The following is an 8,619-nucleotide window of genomic DNA, read 5'->3' as shown; positions in this document are numbered from 1 at the left end:
TCCTGTGTGATACCGTCTGCTGAGCTGTGTATCTAATCCTCTCCTGTGTGATACTGTCTGCTGAGATGTGTATCTAATCCTCTCCTGTGTGATACTCTTCTGAGCCGTGTATCTAATCCTATCCTGTGTGATACTGTCTGCTGAGCCGTGTATCTAATCCTATGCTGTGTGATACTGTCTGCTGAGCCGTGTATCTAATCCTCTCCTGTGTGATATTGACTGCTGAGCCGTGTATCTAATCTTATCCTGTGTGATACTGTCTGCTGAGCCGTGTATCTAATCCTCTCCTGTGTGATACTGTCTGCTGAGCCGTGTATCTAATCCTCTCCTGTGTGATACTGTCTGCTGAGCCGTGTATCTAATCCTCTCCTGTGTGATACTCTTCTGAGCCGTGTATCTAATCTTATCCTGTGTGATACCGTCTGCTGAGCCGTGTATCTAATCCTCTCCTGTGTGATACTGTCTGCTGAGCCGTGTATCTAATCCTCTCATGTGTGATACTGTCTGCTGAGCCGTGTATCTAATCCTCTCCTGTGTGATACTCTTCTGAGCCGTGTATCTAATCTTATCCTGTGTGATACTGTCTGCTGAGCCGTGTATCTAATCCTATACTGTGTGATACCGTCTGCTGAGCTGTGTATCTAATCCTCTCCTGTGTGATACTGTCTGCTGAGATGTGTATCTAATCCTCTCCTGTGTGATACTCTTCTGAGCCGTGTATCTAATCCTATCCTGTGTGATACTGTCTGCTGAGCCGTGTATCTAATCCTATGCTGTGTGATACTGTCTGCTGAGCCGTGTATCTAATCCTCTCCTGTGTGATATTGACTGCTGAGCCGTGTATCTAATCTTATCCTGTGTGATACTGTCTGCTGAGCCGTGTATCTAATCCTCTCCTGTGTGATACTGTCTGCTGAGCCGTGTATCTAATCCTCTCCTGTGTGATACTGACTGCTGAGCCGTGTATCTAATCTTATCCTGTGTGATACTGTCTGCTGAGCCGTGTATCTAATCCTCTCCTGTGTGATACTGTCTGCTGAGCCGTGTATCTAATCCTCTCCTGTGTGATACTGTCTGCTGAGCCGTGTATCTAATCCTCTCCTGTGTGATACTGTCTGCTGAGCCGTGTATCTAATCCTCTCCTGTGTGATACTCTTCTGAGCCGTGTATCTAATCTTATCCTGTGTGATACTGTCTGCTGAGCCGTGTATCTAATCCTATGCTGTGTGATACTGTCTGCTGAGCCGTGTATCTATTCCTCTCCTGTGTGATACTGACTGCTGAGCCGTGTATCTAATCCGCTCCTGTGTGATACTGTCTGCTGAGCCGTGTATCTGATCCACTCCTGTGTGATACTGTCTGCTGAGCCATGTATCTAATCCTATCCTGTGTGATACTGTCTGCTGAGCCGTGTATCTAATCCTATCCTGTGTGATACTGTCTGCTGAGCCGTGTATCTAATCCTATCCTGTGTGATACTGTCTGCTGAGCCGTGTATCTAATCCTCTCCTGTGTGATACTGTCTGCTGAGCCGTGTATCTAATCCTCTCCTGTGTGATACTGTCTGCTGAGCCGTGTATCTAATCCTATAGTGTGTGATACTGTCTGCTGAGCCGTGTATCTAATCCACTCCTGTGTGATACTGTCTGCTGAGCCGTGTATCTAATCCTATAGTGTGTGATACTGTCTGCTGAGCCGTGTATCTGATCCACTCCTGTGTGCTACTGTCTACTGAGCCGTGTATCTAATCCTATCCTGTGTGACACTGTCTGCTGAGCCGTGTATCTAATCCTATCCTGTATGATACTGTCTGCTGAGCCGTGTATCTAATCTTATCCTGTGTGATACTGTCTGCTGAGCCATGTATCTAATCTTATCCTGTGTGATACTGTCTGCTGAGCCGTGTATCTAATCCTCTCCTGTGTGATACTGTCTGCTGAGCCGTGTATCTAATCTTATCCTGTGTGATACTGTCTGCTGAGCCGTGTGTCTAATCCTCTCCTGTGTGATACTGTGTGCTGAGCCGTGTATCTAATCTTATCCTGTGTGATACTGTCTGCTGAGCCGTGTATCTAATTTTATCCTGTGTGATACTGTCTGCTGAGCCATGTATCTAATCCTATCCTGTGTGATACTGTCTGCTGAGCCGTGTATCTAATCCTATCCTGTGTGATACTGTCTGCTGAGCCGTGTATCTAATCCTATCCTGTGTGATACTGTCTGCTGAGCCGTGTATCTAATCCTCTTCTGTGTGATACTGTCTGCTGAGCCGTGTATCTAATCTTATCCTGTGTGATACTGTCTGCTGAGCCGTGTATCTAATCTTATCCTGTGTGATACTGTCTGCTGAGCCGTGTATCTAATCCTATCCTGTGTGATACTGTCTGCTGAGCCGTGTATCTAATCCTATCCTGTGTGATACTGTCTGCTGAGCCGTGTATCTAATCCTATCCTGTGTGATACTGTCTGCTGAGCCGTGTATCTAATCCTATCCTGTGTGATACTGTCTGCTGAGCCGTGTATCTAATCTTATCCTTTGTGATACTGTCTGCTGAGCCATGTATCTAATCTTATCCTGTGTGATACTGTCTACTGAGCCGTGTATCTAATCCTCTCCTGTGTGATACTGTCGGCTGAGCCGTGTATCTAATCCTTTCCTGTGTGATACTGTCTGCTGAGCCGTGTATCTAATCTTAACCTGTGTGATACTGTCTGCTGAGCCGTGTATCTAATCCTATCCTGTGTGATACTGTCTGCTGAGCCGTGTATCTAATCCTCTCGTGTATGATACTGTCTGCTGAGCCGTGTATCTAATCCTATCCTGTGTGATACTGTCTGCTGAGCCGTGTATCTAATCCTCTTCTGTGTGATACTGTCTGCTGAGCCGTGTATCTAATCCTATCCTGTGTGATACTGTCTGCTGAGCCGTGTATCTAATCCTCTCCTGTGTGATACTGTCTGCTGAGCTGTGTATCTAATCCTATCCTGTGTGATACTGTCTGCTGAGCCATGTATCTAATCCTCTCCTGTGTGATACTGTCTGCTGAGCCGTGTATCTAATCCTCTCGTGTATGATACTGTCTGCTGAGCCGTGTATCTAATCCTATCCTGTGTGATACTGTCTGCTGAGCCGTGTATCTAATCCTATCCTGTGTGATACTGTCTGCTGAGCCGTGTATCTAATCCTATCCTGTGTGATACTGTCTGCTGAGCCGTGTATCTAATCCTATCCTGTATGATACTGTCTGCTGAGCCGTGTATCTAATCTTATCCTGTGTGATACTGTCTGCTGAGCCATGTATCTAATCTTATCCTGTGTGATACTGTCTGCTGAGCCGTGTATCTAATCCTATCCTGTGAGATACTGTCTGCTGAGATGTGTATCTAATCCTATCCTGTGCGATACTATCTGCTGAGCTGTGTATCTAATCCTTTCCTGTGTGATACTGTCTGCTGAGCCGTGTATCTAATCCTCTCCTGTGTGATACTGTCTGCTGAGCCATGTATCTAATCTTATCCTGTGTGATACTGTCTGCTGAGCCGTGTATCTAATCTTATCCTGTGTGATACTGTCTGCTGAGCCATGTATCTAATCCTCTCGTGTATGATACTGTCTGCTGAGCCGTGTGTCTAATCCTATCCTGTGTGATACTGTCTGCTGAGCCGTGTATCTAATCCTATCCTGTGTGATACTGTCTGCTGAGCCGTGTATCTAATCCTATCCTGTGTGATACTGTCTGCTGAGCCGTGTATCTAATCCTATCCTGTGTGATACTGTCTGCTGAGCCGTGTATCTAATCCTATCCTGTGTGATACTGTCTGCTGAGTCGTGTATCTAATCTTATCCTGTGTGATACTGTCTGCTGAGCCGTGTATCTAATCTTATCCTGTGTGATACTGTCTGCTGAGCCGTGTATCTAATCCTATCCTGTGTGATACTGTCTGCTGAGCCGTGTATCTAATCCTATCCTGTGAGATACTGTCTGCTGAGCTGTGTATCTAATCCTTTCCTGTGTGATACTGTCTGCTGAGCCGTGTATCTAATCCTTTCCTGTGTGATACTGTCTGCTGAGCTGTGTATCTAATCCTATCCTGTGTGATACTGTCTGCTGAGCCGTGTATCTAGTCCTATCCTGTGTGATACCGTCTGCTGAGCTGTGTATCTAATCCTCTCCTGTGTGATACTGTCTGCTGAGATGTGTATCTAATCCTCTCCTGTGTGATACTCTTCTGAGCCGTGTATCTAATCCTATCCTGTGTGATACTGTCTGCTGAGCCGTGTATCTAATCCTATGCTGTGTGATACTGTCTGCTGAGCCGTGTATCTAATCCTCTCCTGTGTGATACTGACTGCTGAGCCGTGTATCTAATCTTATCCTGTGTGATACTGTCTGCTGAGCCGTGTATCTAATCCTCTCCTGTGTGATACTGTCTGCTGAGCCGTGTATCTAATCCTCTCCTGTGTGATACTGTCTGCTGAGCCGTGTATCTAATCTCTCCTGTGTGATACTCTTCTGAGCCGTGTATCTAATCTTATCCTGTGTGATACCGTCTGCTGAGCCGTGTATCTAATCCTATGCTGTGTGATACTGTCTGCTGAGCCGTGTATCTAATCCTCTCCTGTGTGATACTGACTGCTGAGCCGTGTATCTAATCTTATCCTGTGTGATACTGTCTGCTGAGCCGTGTATCTAATCCTCTCCTGTGTGATACTGTCTGCTGAGCCGTGTATCTAATCCTCTCCTGTGTGATACTGTCTGCTGAGCCGTGTATCTAATCCTCTCCTGTGTGATACTGTCTGCTGAGCCGTGTATCTAATCCTCTCCTGTGTGATACTCTTCTGAGCCGTGTATCTAATCTTATCCTGTGTGATACTGTCTGCTGAGCCGTGTATCTAATCCTATGCTGTGTGATACTATCTGCTGAGCCGTGTATCTAATCCTCTCCTGTGTGATACTGACTGCTGAGCCGTGTATCTAATCCGCTCCTGTGTGATACTGTCTGCTGAGCCGTGTATCTGATCCACTCCTGTGTGATACTGTCTGCTGAGCCATGTATCTAATCCTATCCTGTGTGATACTGTCTGCTGAGCCGTGTATCTAATCCTATCCTGTGTGATACTGTCTGCTGAGCCGTGTATCTAATCCTATCCTGTGTGATACTGTCTGCTGAGCCGTGTATCTAATCCTCTCCTGTGTGATACTGTCTGCTGAGCCGTGTATCTAATCCTATAGTGTGTGATACTGTCTGCTGAGCCGTGTATCTAATCCACTCCTGTGTGATACTGTCTGCTGAGCCGTGTATCTAATCCTATAGTGTGTGATACTGTCTGCTGAGCCGTGTATCTGATCCACTCCTGTGTGCTACTGTCTACTGAGCCGTGTATCTAATCCTATCCTGTGTGACACTGTCTGCTGAGCCGTGTATCTAATCCTATCCTGTATGATACTGTCTGCTGAGCCGTGTATCTAATCTTATCCTGTGTGATACTGTCTGCTGAGCCATGTATCTAATCTTATCCTGTGTGATACTGTCTGCTGAGCCGTGTATCTAATCCTATCCTGTGTGATACTGTCTGCTGAGCCGTGTATCTAATCCTATCCTGTGTGATACTGTCTGCTGAGCCGTGTATCTAATCCTATCCTGTGTGATACTGTCTGCTGAGCCGTGTATCTAATCCTATCCTGTGTGATACTGTCTGCTGAGCCGTGTATCTAATCCTATCCTGTATGATACTGTCTGCTGAGCCGTGTATCTAATCTTATCCTGTGTGATACTGTCTGCTGAGCCATGTATCTAATCTTATCCTGTGTGATACTGTCTGCTGAGCCGTGTATCTAATCCTCTCCTGTGTGATACTGTCTGCTGAGCCGTGTATCTAATCCTATCCTGTGAGATACTGTCTGCTGAGATGTGTATCTAATCCTATCCTGTGCGATACTATCTGCTGAGCTGTGTATCTAATCCTTTCCTGTGTGATACTGTCTGCTGACCCGTGTATCTAATCCTCTCCTGTGTGATACTGTCTGCTGAGCCATGTATCTAATCTTATCCTGTGTGATACTGTCTGCTGAGCCGAGTATCTAATCTTATCCTGTGTGATACTGTCTGCTGAGCCATGTATCTAATCCTCTCGTGTATGATACTGTCTGCTGAGCCGTGTATCTAATCCTCTCCTGTGTGATACTGTCTGCTGAGCCGTGTATCTAATCCTATCCTGTGTGATACTGTCTACTGAGCCGTGTATCTAATCCTCTCCTGTGTGATACTGTCTGCTGAGCCATGTATCTAATCTTATCCTGTGTGATACTGTCTGCTGAGCCGTGTATCTAATCTTATCCTGTGTGATACTGTCTGCTGAGCCGTGTATCTAATCCTATCCTGTGTGATACTGTCTGCTGAGCCGTGTATCTAATCCTATCCTGTGCGATACTGTCTGCTGAGCTGTGTATCTAATCCTTTCCTGTGTGATACTGTCTGCTGAGCCGTGTATCTAATCCTTTCCTGTGTGATACTGTCTGCTGAGCTGTGTATCTAATCCTATCCTGTGTGATACTGTCTGCTGAGCCGTGTATCTAATCCTATCCTGTGTGATACCGTCTGCTGAGCCGTGTATCTAATCCTCTTCTGTGTGATACAGTCTGCTGAGCCGTGTATCTAATCCTCTCCTGTGTGACACTGTCTGCTGAGCCGTGTATCTAATCTTATCCTGTGTGATACTGTCTGCTGAGCCGTGTATCTAATCCTCTCCTGTGTGATACTGTCTGCTGAGTCGTGTGTCTAATCCTCTCCTGTGTGATACTGTCTGCTGAGCCGTGTATCTAATCTTATCCTGTGTGATACTGTCTGCTGAGTCGTGTGTCTAATCCTCTCCTGTGTGATACTGTCTGCTGAGTCGTGTGTCTAATCCTCTCCTGTGTGATACTGTCTGCTGAGTCGTGTATCTAATCCTCTTCTGTGTGATACTGTCTGCTGAGCCGTGTATCTAATCCTCTCCTGTGTGATACTGTCTGCTGAGCCGTGTATCTAATCCTCTTCTGTGTGATACTGTCTGCTGAGCCGTGTATCTAATCCTCTCCTGTGTGACACTGTCTGCTGAGCCGTGTATCTAATCTTATCCTGTGTGATACTGTCTGCTGAGCCGTGTATCTAATCTTATTCTGTGTGATACTGTCTGCTGAGCCGTGTATCTAATCTTATCCTGTGTGATACTGTCTGCTGAGCCGTGTGTCTAATCCTCTCCTGTGTGATACTGTGTGCTGAGCCGTGTATCTAATCTTATCCTGTGTGATACTGTCTGCTGAGCCGTGTATCTAATCTTATCCTGTGTGATACTGTCTGCTGAGCCGTGTATCTAATCATCTCGTGTATGATACTGTCTGCTGAGCCGTGTATCTAATCCTATCCTGTGTGATACTGTCTGCTGAGCCGTGTATCTAATCCTATCCTGTGTGATACTGTCTGCTGAGCCGTGTATCTAATCCTATCCTGTGTGATACTGTCTGCTGAGCCGTGTATCTAATCCTCTTCTGTGTGATACTGTCTGCTGAGCCGTGTATCTAATCTTATCCTGTGTGATACTGTCTGCTGAGCCGTGTATCTAATCTTATCCTGTGTGATACTGTCTGCTGAGCCGTGTATCTAATCCTATCCTGTGTGATACTGTCTGCTGAGCCGTGTATCTAATCCTATCCTGTGTGATACTGTCTGCTGAGCCGTGTATCTAATCCTATCCTGTGTGATACTGTCTGCTGAGCCGTGTATCTAATCCTATCCTGTGTGGTACTGTCTGCTGAGCCGTGTATCTAATCTTATCCTTTGTGATACTGTCTGCTGAGCCATGTATCTAATCTTATCCTGTGTGATACTGTCTGCTGAGCCGTGTATCTAATCCTCTCCTGTGTGATACTGTCGGCTGAGCCGTGTATCTAATCCTTTCCTGTGTGATACTGTCTGCTGAGCCGTGTATCTAATCCTCTCCTGTGTGATACTGTCTGCTGAGCCATGTATCTAATCTTATCCTGTGTGATACTGTCTGCTGAGCCGTGTATCTAATCTTATCCTGTGTTATACTGTCTGCTGAGCCATGTATCTAATCCTCTCGTGTATGATACTGTCTGCTGAGCCGTGTATCTAATCCTATCCTGTGTGATACTGTCTGCTGAGCCGTGTATCTAATCCTATCCTGTATGATACTGTCTGCTGAGCCGTGTATCTAATCTTATCCTGTGTGATACTGTCTGCTGAGCCATGTATCTAATCTTATCCTGTGTGATACTGTCTGCTGAGCCGTGTATCTAATCCTATCCTGTGAGATACTGTCTGCTGAGATGTGTATCTAATCCTATCCTGTGCGATACTATCTGCTGAGCTGTGTATCTAATCCTTTACTGTGTGATACTGTCTGCTGAGCCGTGTATCTAATCCTCTCCTGTGTGATACTGTCTGCTGAGCCATGTATCTAATCTTATCCTGTGTGATACTGTCTGCTGAGCCGTGTATCTAATCTTATCCTGTGTGATACTGTCTGCTGAGATGTGTATCTAATCCTATCCTGTGCGATACTATCTGCTGAGCTGTGTATCTAATCCTCTTGTGTATGATACTGTCTGCTGAGCC

The sequence above is a fragment of the Phyllobates terribilis genome, unplaced genomic scaffold (genome assembly GCF_046119375.1).
Source record: "Phyllobates terribilis strain yellow unplaced genomic scaffold, ASM4611937v1 Scaffold_14__1_contigs__length_39327217, whole genome shotgun sequence".
Taxonomy (NCBI): Eukaryota; Metazoa; Chordata; class Amphibia; order Anura; family Dendrobatidae; genus Phyllobates; species Phyllobates terribilis.
The sequence above is the reverse complement of the archived record's forward strand: the minus strand, read 5'-3'. Positions refer to the sequence as shown.